Below are 14,775 nucleotides of genomic sequence, written 5' to 3' on the forward strand. Positions count from 1 at the left end.
GCGCGCGCCGCCCTGCTCCTCCCTCTCCCCTATCCATCGACGGCGACCGCGCGAGCCCCGCCGTGGCCGCGCACCGCTGCTGCTGCTGCGCCTCCCGCGCCCGCCTCCGCCTGGAGTTGTGCCCCCTTGCTCCGCGGTCTGCTCTGCTGCTGCTCATCGGTGATGCCGCGGCCCTCCTCCGCCTCCCTGCCGCCGGCCCCTCCTCGGGCTGCCGTGCCCACTGTCGCCCAGGCCCGGCCTTCGCTCGGGCGCCCGCACGCCCCAGCCACCGAGCGGGCTGGTGCCCGCACCCGTTTGCCAGCGCCCGTTTGGCCCCTTTCGGTCAATGACAGGAGGGCCCCCCCCCCTCCAAAACGTTTTAAAATAAATAAATAATAATGATAATGATAATAATAATAAAATTAATTAATTAATTAAGGAATTAATTAAGTTAATTAATTATAATTAGATTAACCTAATCACTAATTAACCTAATTAACTATTAGTTAATTAAAACAGATTATGACGAACGGGGCCCACACGTCAGTTGACCAGTCAACGCCTCTGTTGACTGCTGATGTCATGCTGACGTCAGCGTGCACTGTTCTGGATAATGTTTAATTAAAATAATTAACTAAATACTAAAAATGATTTTAATCTTTTAAAATTAATATAAAATAAACCGTAGCTCGGATGAAAAAACTTTGTACATGAAAGTTGCTCAGAATGACGAGACGATTCCGGATACGCAGTCCGTTCGTCCGCCACACCCCTCTAACCTATCGAACCCGCAACTTTCCCCCTCCGGCTCCTCTGCCCGAAAACACGAAACACCGGGAATACTTTCCCGGATGTTTTCCCCCCTTCACCGGTATCACCTACTACCGCGTTAGGGCACACCGAACACCGCGTATTGCCTTGTTATATTTTGTGATGCTTTGTTTGCTCTGTATTCATTACTTCTTCCCCCTCTTCTCTCCGGTAGACTACGAGACCGACGCTGATGCCACCGAGTACGACTACGTCACCGACGACCCCTCCTTGTCTAAGCAACCAGGCAAGCCCCCCCCTTGATCACCAGATATCGCCTATTCTCCTCTATACTGCTTGCATTAGAGTAGTGTAGCATGTTACTGCTTTCGTTAATCCTATTCTGATGCATAGCCTGACATTGTCGCTACATCTGTTGATACCTTACCTGCAATCCTAAATGCTTAGTATAGGATGCTATTTTATCATCATTGGCCCTACATTCTTGTCAGTCTGCCTTGCTATACTATCGGGCCGTGATCACTTGGGAGGTGATCACGGGTATATACTATACATACATACATACTATACAGATGGTGACTAAAGTCGGGTCAGCTCATTGAGTACCCGCAAGTGATTCTGACGAGGGGGCTGAAAGGACAGGTGGCTCCATCCCGGTAGAGGTGGGCCTGGGTTCCCGACGGCCCTCGACTGTTACTTTGTGGCGGAGCGACAGGGCAGGTTGAGACCACCTAGGAGACAGGTGGGCCTGGCCCTTGTTCGGCGTTCGCGGACACTTAACACGCTTAACGAGATCTTGGTATTTGATCTGAGTCTGGCTACGAGCCTATACGCACTAACCATCTACGTGGGAGTAGTTATGGGTATCCCGACGTCGTGGTATCAGCCGAAGCACTTCAGACGTCAGCGACGGAGCGGCGCGCGCCGGATTGGAACGTAAGCCTGCTCTTGTATTAAGGGGGCTAGTTCCGCTTTCGGCCGCGTACGCAACGTGCAGGTGTGCTATGGGCGATGGGCCCAGACCCCTGTGCGCTTAGGTTTAGACCGGCGTGCTGGCCTCTCTGTTTTGCCTAGGTGGGGCTGCGACGTGTTGATCTTCCGAGGCCGGGCATGACCCAGGAAAGTGTGTCCGGCCAAATGGGATCGAGCGTGTTGGGCTATGTGGTGCACCCCTGCAGGGAAGTTAATCTATTCGAATAGCCGTGATCTTCGGTAACAGGACGACTTGGAGTTGTACCTTGACCTTATGACAACTAGAACCGGATACTTAATAAAACACACCCTTCCAAGTGCCAGATACAACCCGGTGATCGCTTTTCCGCAGGGCGACGAGGAGAGGATCGCCGGGTAGGATTATGCTACTCGAGATGCTACTTGGAGATGTTACTTGGAGATGCTACTTGGAGGACTTCCATCTACTCTCTCCTACATGCTGCAAGACGGAGGCTGCCAGAAGCGTAGTCTTCGACAGGATTAGCTATCCCCCTCTTATTCTGGCATTCTGCAGTTCAGTCCACTGATATGGCCTCCCTACACATATACCCATGCATATGTAGTGTAGTTCCTTGCTTGCGAGTACTTTGGATGAGTACTCACGGTTGCTTTCTCCCCCCTTTTTCCCCTTTTCCTTTCTTTCTGGTTGTCGCAACCAGATGCTGGAGCCCTGGAGCCAGACGCCACCGTCGACGACGACCCCTACTACACCGGAGGTGCCCCTACTACGTGCAGCCCGCTGACGACGTCCAGGAGTAGTTTAGGAGGATCCCAGGCAGGAGGCCTGCGCCTCTTTCGATCTGTATCCCAGTTTGTGCTAGCCATCTTATGGCAACTTGTTTAACTTATGTCTGTACTCAGATATTGTTGCTTCCGCTGACTCGTCTATGATCGAGCACTTGTATTCGAGCCCTCGAGGCCCCTGGCTTGTATTATGATGCTTGTATGACTTATTTATGTTTTAGAGTTGTGTTGTGATATCTTCCCGTGAGTCCCTGATCTTGATCGTACACATTTGCGTGCATGATTAGTGTACGATTGAATCGGGGGCGTCACAAGTTGGTATCAGAGCCGACTGCCTGTAGGAATCCCCTTCCAACTCCTTGGCCGAAGTCGAGTCTAGACATTGCAAAACTTTTACTAACATGGCTGTGCGGCCCATGGGCCCACGTCGCCATTGGGTGGTACTAGGATCTTTTACTCCTCGACCTTTACTCTGGGACTCTGAACTCTCTTCTATTCGGGTTAAACGATTTTTACTAAAATCTGACTTTAGGTTCTCGAAAATACTTTCTCCCGGAGAGGCCCTTCAGTCCATATGATCACCGACTGCACCAGAAGATTTCGAAGATACTCTCCGATTTTCTCTTGAGACCTTGTGCCCGTTGCCTTTGCAATTCCCTACCACTGAAATATGCCTATGGATAAATACTTACACCTGTCGTGCTTACTTTTATTCTCAGTCGATCTTGTTATTACAAGATACCCTGAGAATATTTTGTGCCTACTGCCTTGCAGTTCTTTGCCACCTGAATACCCCTAAGAATAACTTCTCGCACCTTCCGAGTATCCGCTCATCCCCAGTTGTTCTTGTGTTTCACAAAAGTCTTCAAAATAATATTCGATCTTCCGAAAATCCTCTGGAGCCTTTGGCTCTTGAAATTCTTGCTTGCTTGCATTATGGTTAATCCCATAACTCTCGTAGTCTTATTGACATTCCTTGTCATTATCTTTTTTTGAGTCTGTTGACTCAATATGTTTGCGAATACACGCAATCATCATTGATCCTTATAAATTACCTTTCCGGCTGAGCTTCCATTCTTTTAACTGGAATTGGTTCTCGACCAATCCAATTGTCGTTGATTATACCCTAAGGCTATTCAACTTATCCATCCCTGATCAGAGCATTTGCTCCTGATCCCTCGATTTGAAAATCATAATTACTTCGCTAATTAAGCGTTGAACTATTCAGATGTTCTATATACCGATGCATTTGCAATCTTTCTTCCTCTGATTGGGTATCGATACTCATATCAGCCCCATTTTGGATCGCCATATCCACTGTTGGATTATTACCCGACAGTGTGCTTCATAATTAATCACTTTGTGAGTTCTTTCTCCGATACATAATGCCTTTGGTAAATTGTATCCTTTCCTTTTGTCAACCATGCTCTGCTTTCGGGCTGATGATATTTACTCTTGAAGCTTATGGTATATGTTCGTAAGAAGCCCCGATGGGATTGAACCAACACCTTCCCTCATCGGTGTGAACCCGGAAGTTTTCACGAGTCATACTCATCTGGTATTTCACCAGGTAAAACTTTCAACACTAATGCCTTTATCAAAGCGAATAGTGAATGGAAGGTTATACATTGAAGAAGTGGGAGTCGACCTTGAACCTTGCGTTCATGCCCAGGGACACGATGTATAACTTATCATGGAAGCTGCTCGTAAAAATAATTATACCTTTGGTATAAGTTCATCTTATATCTAGGATATGGCCTTTTACAATCGTGGTTCCGACCATGTTCTCCTTTAAATACCATTTTTGATGCAAGTGTAAGCACTTGTCTTCGGTGGATCAATACCCCGGTACAACCTCTACTTTGATCTGTCGTCGAGTATTACCCCATGGTATCCCGAGATTATCATGGAACTGCATAACTTCTTATGAGTTCTTCATCGAGTGCTACCTTCCCACTGATTCCAATTTTTCACGGGCTCTGAGTTATTAAACACTCAAAGACACCGATAACTGAACCGAGTCCGCTCTACGGTTCAATAACTCTTCAGTAAGCTTCTATAAGTATGAGTTTGTACCCGATCACGCCATCACTAGCCTGTTTGGCTATATCATTGTCATGATGATCTTAACTGTGCAACCCGGCCCTTATTCTCGGAGCACCAATTTGCGACGATAACTAAGCTTACGTCGATTTTCCTCGTCATACCCTTTCACCTTAACAAGCTTGAGTTCGAGTTTGTGTCGTACCCTTGGTTCCAATAACCTTTCACTTCATCATTACTTGACTTGATGTCGTTACCGATCGATTACATCTTCATGAACTCTCGCGACAAAGGTGTCGTGATCCTCAACATTCTGAGCTCATCCAGGATATCAATTGAATTCATGATGAGTAATAACATCCTTGCCCTCGATGAATTGTATTATCGTCGACCACTTTATTGCCTTCCCACCAACACAAGCTTGTTCATGTTTGGTGTTATACCTTGAGTTCCTTGCTATCCAGCAGTTGTTCTTCTTTACCTTGGAGTATTACCATCCTTTATGTCAAGAATGTTCTGAGATTTGTTCCACCTCTTGAGAATTCTTGACATAGAAATACTTCTCACCATCACCATTCTTTCTTGGTCCCCGTGTTATTACCAACAAGTGAACGGTGTTGTTTGGATTCTTTCCTTCTAGCAACCCTATCTCTTTGAAGTTAATGGTCGAAAGTTCATTCTTAGGCTATTGATTATTGCATCACCATTCTGACATTGGTCGTGCAACCCAACCCATATTTCGGGCGCACCTTTCAACCAATGTTTAATTGTGTATGTTTTCCTCGAGCATACTTCCTTATATCATTTGATCTGACAAATGTTATCTCCTTGTTCACTTAATTGTGGACATCCATCTTTTAGGAATCTCGGTGAATTGCCGTTGAGTTCACCAGACACCTCCTTGTCCTCTCCTTGGGTTAATGATGGACTCTTGATAACGGAAATCACTTCATAGTTCATTTCCCCGAGAATCCTACAATGTCATCTCGTCAATTTGCGTTGCACCTTTTCTTCTCAGGTATCCTAAGTCTGAGGTATCCTGACACCAACCGGATCTGAATCTCGGTCAGATATGATGGTTGGGACATATCTCCAAGAGTTGTAACATTGATTTCTACGTGACCCGGTAACATGATGTCATGCCTAGCACCCCCCCCCTGGGTGGAGGACCTATCGTTAAAATTTCTTTTGCAAGGACAACCATTCTTCATGGAAGAAATTGTAAGACTTATTCTACAAGTTATTCCTGATGGATCCTTCGTGTTTCCAAAGTCTGATCTTCACCTGAAGACCATGTCAATGCTATCTCGAAGCATGTCAATGGTACTCCGATTTTCAACAGGAACATTTGAAGCACAATGCTAAATTTTCTTTATCATTTATCCTTACACCGTTGCATGGGTAATATCTTGAGATTCCTTCCCCCTTACCTAAATGGTTTTCTACCTTCTATCCTGTCATGGATATCATGCTCAGCTTGTCCTTGGGAAGGATATACCCCTGGAAAATGTGTTTAAACACATTTTTCCTTTCCATTGATCTGGTTAAATCCGATACTCATATCTTCCTTTCCATTGTTTGGTTTAACCTTTCTTGTGATCTATGAGATCTAAGCAGTAATATTCTCCTACTTTTGTAAACACCTCGGTGTACAACTCTGTCAGTAAGGCCCTATTGAAATTGTCGATAGCATTCCGGTCACCACCGATGGACGAGAACTCTGCCTATTGGTCCGCCTCGTTCAACGAGCAGGAAAATGGTTCTCTTCGTCCCTCGCCCCTGGTACCGACATTGTGCCGACATAACTGATAGGCTACCCTCTGACATTCCTTGCTATTGTGACCGTGCGAGATGTCACCGCTCCTATTTTTTTTAACCCACATGGTGGGCCCATAACCCACAGTTCCACAGGATCGAAACCTGACTCTCCTGTACACCCCCTGTTCCCAAAGTTATTCCTCACGCGTGGCCTCGTGTGTAATTCACGAGCCACCTTCGGATGAGATCATCAATTTGGTATCAGACGCAATACTTATTCCCATTGCTCTGAACCCCTTTCACACTTCGCTTCAGGCAATGAACGATTGCCTATCCGCTTGAAACTTCTTATTGCACCGTCTTACTTTGCTCTCGATAGGTGTAATTTGTTCAACTCGAGAGATACTCGTATGTTCATTCTTGGGATACCCCCAGATGAATTTCCCTTATAACCTCCTATTATTGTAGAACTGCCCCTTACCTATTCGTAAGTACGATGGAGTTCCCCGAAGAAAGGACGACAACTTCATCATGATGCTTTGGAATAAAGAATTGAAGACATCAACGAAAGGGATTAACTTCTTCAAGAAGATCCATTAGAATAACCAGAACCCCCCCCCCCCTTACTCCCCTCTTAAATCTCGGGACGAGATTTCTTGTAGTGGAGGAGAATTGTGACGCCCGGATAATTAGGCTACAGTAATCCCAAGATAATGATGCCACGTCACCACGGTTACTGTTGTTAATTTCGTGTTAGTTCAAAATCGATTCGAAATTAAAACTTAAAATAAAGTCAAATGGTAAAGATTTTCAAATATTAAAACTAAGATGTTGGGGTGTTGCCAAATAATGCATAGGTAATTATTGTGGAGAAACCACACTTTTATAAAACGTTTAAAGACTCTAAAGTAATTAAAACGCAGCTATGACGATTAATTAAATGCCCTTTTAAAAATAATAATAATGCAAACTATTTTAATTAGGTGTCATACTTATTGGAGCAGTAGATTAAATTATAACATTAATTTAGGAGTTGTATTTATATTTTATAAAACAACAATTAAAAGAATGAACTAGAAAAGAAAATTAAATAAAAAGAAAAAGAAAAAAACAGAACTAACACACACACAAAAAAAAGGAAAGAGAAAGCCCCCCCTGGGCCGTGGCCCAACTGGGCCAACCCAACCGGCCCAGCCGGCCACCCCACCAGGCCGGCCCAAACCCCACCCCTTATCCACTCCCCTCACCCCCCGCAACCCTAGCCGCCACCCACTCGCCCCCCACTCCCACTCCCGCACGTCGCTCCTCCCCCCCCCACGAACGGATCTGGATCGGGGGTGCAACAGCCGCTCCCGACCCCATCGCCGCGACGCCGCGCCGCCTCGCCCTCAACCGACGCCGCCCGGACCTCCCTTGCCGGCCTGCCCCTCTCCGCCGCGTCGTCCCCGACATCCCCCTCGACCCCCGCTGCCTTTTCCCCTACCGGCCCTGTGAGCGTCCCCTCTTCTCCTCTCTGCCTCGCATGCACGGGCTCGCGCACCGGCGCCCCGCGCGCGCCCACCGTGGCCGTGCCCCGAACGCGCTCACCCCCGCGCCCTCCCCCTGTGCCCCGCGCCCTCCTGCTCGCTGCACCCGTCGCCCGACTCCGGCCACTACACCGCGGCGCCGCTCGGAGGCCCGCGTCCTCCACCCGAAGCGCCGCCGCTTGTCGCCCCTGGCCACCGCATGCACGCGCGCGCGCCGCCCTGCTCCTCCCTCTCCCCTATCCATCGACGGCGACCGCGCGAGCCCCGCCGTGGCCGCGCACCGCTGCTGCTGCTGCGCCTCCCGCGCCCGCCTCCGCCTGGAGTTGTGCCCCCTTGCTCCGCGGTCTGCTCTGCTGCTGCTCATCGGTGATGCCGCGGCCCTCCTCCGCCTCCCTGCCGCCGGCCCCTCCTCGGGCTGCCGTGCCCACTGTCGCCCAGGCCCGGCCTTCGCTCGGGCGCCCGCACGCCCCAGCCACCGAGCGGGCTGGTGCCCGCACCCGTTTGCCAGCGCCCGTTTGGCCCCTTTCGGTCAATGACAGGAGGGCCCCCCCCTCCAAAACGTTTTAAAATAAATAAATAATAATAATAATAATAATAATAATAAAATTAATTAATTAATTAAGGAATTAATTAAGTTAATTAATTATAATTAGATTAACCTAATCACTAATTAACCTAATTAACTATTAGTTAATTAAAACAGATTATGACGAACGGGGCCCACACGTCAGTTGACCAGTCAACGCCTCTGTTGACTGCTGATGTCATGCTGACGTCAGCGTGCACTGTTCTGGATAATGTTTAATTAAAATAATTAACTAAATACTAAAAATGATTTTAATCTTTTAAAATTAATATAAAATAAACCGTAGCTCGGATGAAAAAACTTTGTACATGAAAGTTGCTCAGAATGACGAGACGATTCCGGATACGCAGTCCGTTCGTCCGCCACACCCCTCTAACCTATCGAACCCGCAACTTTCCCCCTCCGGCTCCTCTGCCCGAAAACACGAAACACCGGGAATACTTTCCCGGATGTTTTCCCCCCTTCACCGGTATCACCTACTACCGCGTTAGGGCACACCGAACACCGCGTATTGCCTTGTTATATTTTGTGATGCTTTGTTTGCTCTGTATTCATTACTTCTTCCCCCTCTTCTCTCCGGTAGACTACGAGACCGACGCTGATGCCACCGAGTACGACTACGTCACCGACGACCCCTCCTTGTCTGAGCAACCAGGCAAGCCCCCCCCCTTGATCACCAGATATCGCCTATTCTCCTCTATACTGCTTGCATTAGAGTAGTGTAGCATGTTACTGCTTTCGTTAATCCTATTCTGATGCATAGCCTGACATTGTCGCTACATCTGTTGATACCTTACCTGCAATCCTAAATGCTTAGTATAGGATGCTAGTTTATCATCATTGGCCCTACATTCTTGTCAGTCTGCCTTGCTATACTATCGGGCCGTGATCACTTGGGAGGTGATCACGGGTATATACTATACATACATACATACTATACAGATGGTGACTAAAGTCGGGTCAGCTCATTGAGTACCCGCAAGTGATTCTGACGAGGGGGCTGAAAGGACAGGTGGCTCCATCCCGGTAGAGGTGGGCCTGGGTTCCCGACGGCCCTCGACTGTTACTTTGTGGCGGAGCGACAGGGCAGGTTGAGACCACCTAGGAGACAGGTGGGCCTGGCCCTGTTCGGCGTTCGCGGACACTTAACACGCTTAACGAGATCTTGGTATTTGATCTGAGTCTGGCTACGAGCCTATACGCACTAACCATCTACGTGGGAGTAGTTATGGGTATCCCGACGTCGTGGTATCAGCCGAAGCACTTCAGACGTCAGCGACGGAGCGGCGCGCGCCGGATTGGAACGTAAGCCTGCTCTTGTATTAAGGGGGCTAGTTCTGCTTTCGGCCGCGTACGCAACGTGCAGGTGTGCTATGGGCGATGGGCCCAGACCCCTGTGCGCTTAGGTTTAGACCGGCGTGCTGGCCTCTCTGTTTGCCTAGGTGGGGCTGCGACGTGTTGATCTTCCGAGGCCGGGCATGACCCAGGAAAGTGTGTCCGGCCAAATGGGATCGAGCGTGTTGGGCTATGTGGTGCACCCCTGCAGGGAAGTTAATCTATTCGAATAGCCGTGATCTTCGGTAACAGGACGACTTGGAGTTGTACCTTGACCTTATGACAACTAGAACCGGATACTTAATAAAACACACCCTTCCAAGTGCTAGATACAACCCGGTGATCGCTTTTCCGCAGGGCGACGAGGAGAGGATCGCCGGGTAGGATTATGCTACTCGAGATGCTACTTGGAGATGTTACTTGGAGATGCTACTTGGAGGACTTCCATCTACTCTCTCCTACATGCTGCAAGACGGAGGCTGCCAGAAGCGTAGTCTTCGACAGGATTAGCTATCCCCCTCTTATTCTGGCATTCTGCAGTTCAGTCCACTGATATGGCCTCCCTACACATATACCCATGCATATGTAGTGTAGTTCCTTGCTTGCGAGTACTTTGGATGAGTACTCACGGTTGCTTTCTCCCCCCTTTTTCCCCTTTTCCTTTCTTTCTGGTTGTCGCAACCAGATGCTGGAGCCCTGGAGCCAGACGCCACCGTCGACGACGACCCCTACTACACCGGAGGTGCCCCTACTACGTGCAGCCCGCTGACGACGTCCAGGAGTAGTTTAGGAGGATCCCAGGCAGGAGGCCTGCGCCTCTTTCGATCTGTATCCCAGTTTGTGCTAGCCATCTTATGGCAACTTGTTTAACTTATGTCTGTACTCAGATATTGTTGCTTCCGCTGACTCGTCTATGATCGAGCACTTGTATTCGAGCCCTCGAGGCCCCTGGCTTGTATTATGATGCTTGTATGACTTATTTATGTTTTAGAGTTGTGTTGTGATATCCTCCCGTGAGTCCCTGATCTTGATCGTACACATTTGCGTGCATGATTAGTGTACGATTGAATCGGGGGCGTCACAAAGGGGGAGATGACGATGGTGATGATCACGAGCATGAGGACGAGCAAGGCCCATATACTCTGTGGCGCCTGGCAACTAATTCCGATGGATCACCTCTTCTTGTGTGTATACAGCCCACTGATGATGTTACTGCTAAGGAAGCAGGTGTAGTCTCCCATGGTCGCACTCTCCGGACCTATTCCAACACCGGTTGCATGGTATTCGGGATGTATACTAGTGTGCTAGTGCCAACTCCTTCTCCCTGGCACAGAATTGATAGTCTTGGAGAAAACTCGTTCTTCCTTGGAAAAAACTATCCGATGATGGTGAAAGGCGATCCAACTGTTGTTGACACATTTATGAGAAGCAACTGTGTCTATACCTCGGACATTTGGGTGGTTCCTTACCCTGGTACTGATATAGTAGGCCGCTTCAGCCTAGATGATCAGTCCTGCGTTGGTCTCCAGATCGACAACAGATGGCCCGTCCCAGAGAATCACTTTTGGTTCAAAGCAAGCGTTTCCAACGCCGCGGAATGGTTGAGTTGAAGTTCATTTCATTGCTTGTTATTTGTTGTGTGGTGAAAACTTTAGTATTTATAATGTATCCTCGTTGTCGATGTGGGTTGATGACCTGTTGTATGTAATAAAATGATATGCGTGTGATAAACTTACTAAATTTATGAATGGCTTTCGAGTCGCTTCTCTAAATTTGTACTAGCTTCACATGCTTCGCGCGTCGGGTGGGCGTTTTTACTGTAGCCATATGTTAATGTGTTCGCTGTACGTAACCCGCACCTCGAATCCTCGATACTAGTACTATATAGTAGGAGTAAGTAGTAGGAGTAGTAGGGTGGCATGGGCCAGACCAAGCATTCACGTCCAGGAGTACGACACACACCACCACCACGACATCCATCTGACACCATATTATTTCTTGGAGTCCGTGCTAGAGCAATCTCTTCAACCTCGTCATTTCTCTAACTTCAGCCATCGCGCGGCGGACGAGGTAGGGCTTTGCCGATAGTCAGTTTCCTTAACTGTGGTCCCACTTGTAAGGCCAACTCCAACGCACGACCCCAAACTCACCTCCATTTTGCACGAACTCCAACGATAATTTTGACTAGAAAAGTAAGACCAAAGAAAACAAGAACCACAAGAATACATTTTACTACTCTTGTAAGTTGGATTAGTGCCTTCTCGATGCATTCATTGTTGATTTGCGGAGGCTCGATCTTGCGTCTGTGCTAGCTAAAAGTGATAGAACATATACTAAATTGCGCTCTATCAATATATGGATGTACTCTTCTTCCCAATACAAAAACTTGCATCCATTCTACTCCCTCCGTTGCACAATACATGCCTTCTATTTGTCAAAATATATATGTATCTAGACATGTCTTAGTATATAGGTACATCCATATTTAGACAAATGGAAGTCAAGTATTTTGGAACGGAGGGAGTGCACAATAAAAATTTTAAGTTAGCACAACTAGTCTAATCCGAGGGCAGAACCGAAGATTTGGTCGGGTTCTTCCTCCTTTTGCCGACACGTGGGACATCCAGCATCCAGGTCGTGTCATGAAAGAAAATAGAGTGGTAGTTGAGGCCACGAGATGTGCATCTTGGGTTAAAATGTAAATAGAATCTTACTACTCTTGAGTAACTCCAAAAGCGGCCACCAAAGATCTTTATTGGATTTGTTTATCATCACCAGCACGTCGAGGTGAAAGATGTGCAGGTTCAGTGGGTCCTCTTGCATTTTCACTGACATGTGGGGCCGCATGTGAGCAAACAGACGATGGGCTCCGCGCGTCCGCTGGCTGGTTGAGAAGAGAGATAGAGGAGGGCTGAGCACGGACTGCAGGAAATTTGTTCTACGTACCTCGATATAGTGGGGTGGCATGGGCCATAACTAGCATTCACGTCTAGCAGTACGGCACACGCCACCCACACGAGTCCCATTCGACACCAATTTTCTTGGAGTCCATGCTACAACCATCTCTTCTCCCTCCTGTTTTCTCAGCCATCGCGCGGTGGGCGGGGTAGGGGTTTGCCGATAGTCGGTTTGGTAAACCGCGGTCCCACTTGTAAGTGAAAATGCAACACCGCACGCATTCCCGCTTGAGCGGCGCGCCGGACCAACCGTGTGGGGGTGCGACACAAACATGGCAGGCTTTTCCTTTTGAACTCATAACTTGTAAAATTTGGTTCTGCTACATGGCATGATCGATAGATAGAAATTAACGATTTTGCCTAGAGTAATGAAAGTTTGGTTCTGGCGCCGTTCATGCATGAGTACGTATGAAAATTATGAAGTTGATGCGAAAGGTAAGATAATTACTTTAGTATCATATACTACTACATGGATTTGACGGAAAGATAAAAATACATACGGATCCATCAACGTTCAACAACATCCTCACGCCCTAGTGCGCCGGGTCACCAACCGACGTGTGAGGAGCAGCGGCGTTGGCGGCGAGCTCAACGTGCTTCTGAACAGTGCCGTCCAAGGATGCCATGCGCTCCAAGAAGGCCAGCGTCCTATCGTCCTCCTCTTGCATGTAGTAGTCCTTGTGGACGATTTGTGCGTAGACGTGGGTGATTATGTCGATGGTGTCTTGCTGTGCCAGGCGCTGCGCGGCGAGCGCGACCTCGTGGTGGACATTCTCCGGCGCGATGGTGGGCAGTCGCAGGGCCACCAGTGCGTCGAAGAGGTTGTTACCATAGTGGCCGTTGAGGGTGGCGGGCATCGCAAAGCCTGGGCGCGTCGGCTGGAGGCTTACGTCAAAGTCATCCGCAAGCTTCTTGACAACGGTGAACTTGTCGAGGAAACCGGCGAGGACCTCGTCAAACAAGGAGATGACGCTGTCGTCCAAGCGGCCCCTCGCCCTGGCGGCCTCAAGCAATACTACTTGGAGAAGTTCCTCAGTGTCGGGCCGCAGGCCGGCGTTGTGGACCATCTGGCACAGCCGGCTGATGCTCGCGCTCATCGCCTCCATGGGTCTAGCGTAGCTTCTAGTCAACTAATCTTGCGATTCGAGTGATCACTCAACCCTTGGTTAGCGTGCGTAGGTGCGTAGGATTTCGTACTACTCCTCGGCCCTCTACTGCACCTGCCTTTGGCTGTATGATAGGTGGGCCAGCCACCCCCTGGGGCCATGTGTCATTCACCCAAAGGCAGTTGCCGTAAGTCAATGAAGATGCGTCCCCCTTCGTGCCGGTGCAGTATAGTCATCTCACCGGACCTCTAGTTGGGGCCAAACAAGAGAAGTTTGATGTTTACTGGTTTATTGGTCCCCTTTGCATTTTGCGGCAAGTTTTGACCTTTGATTTAACTAATAAAATGTTAATGCATGTAAACAAAAATGTTGTGTAAGTCACCTTACGAAAACCAAATAATCCCAAAATACTTAGGCACGGTGCATTAACTCCCTCCTTGTTTCTTATTTCGTGACATATCAACCAATGAGAGATGTGGGCCGTGCATGCTTTCAATGACTTGAGACTACCAAACATGACATGCAGTGTTTAGTTCATTGCATGTAATCCTATTAGTACTCTAGTTAGTAGTAGCAAAAAACATTAAGTTCTCTCGCCGATAGGAATAAAACACCATGTATTTATTTACAAAGGGAGTAGTACATTTTTGGTGACATGCATTACTAGATATTGCTAGTCAAATACTAAAATCCAGATGGACGTGGTAGTACTCCTAAATCCAGACGGTGGTGCTACTAGTACTAGTAGTAGTACTACCAATGTAGTAGTAGGAGTACTAGCACTGTACTACCCGTTGGTCAAATTATTACGTGCTGCTCCTCATAGTGAAGTGACAAGACCCTACGCCGGAGATGACACCTGAGTATAGGTGCCGTGTTCGGCATACCTTAGTCAGCCTCACCATCTGCAGTTACTATCATCATGGCTGTAGAGCTAGCCTACTTACAACTAGCCCTGTTTGATATAATTTCCCGTG

The sequence above is a fragment of the Triticum aestivum genome, chromosome 7A (genome assembly GCF_018294505.1).
Source record: "Triticum aestivum cultivar Chinese Spring chromosome 7A, IWGSC CS RefSeq v2.1, whole genome shotgun sequence".
Taxonomy (NCBI): domain Eukaryota; kingdom Viridiplantae; phylum Streptophyta; class Magnoliopsida; order Poales; family Poaceae; genus Triticum; species Triticum aestivum.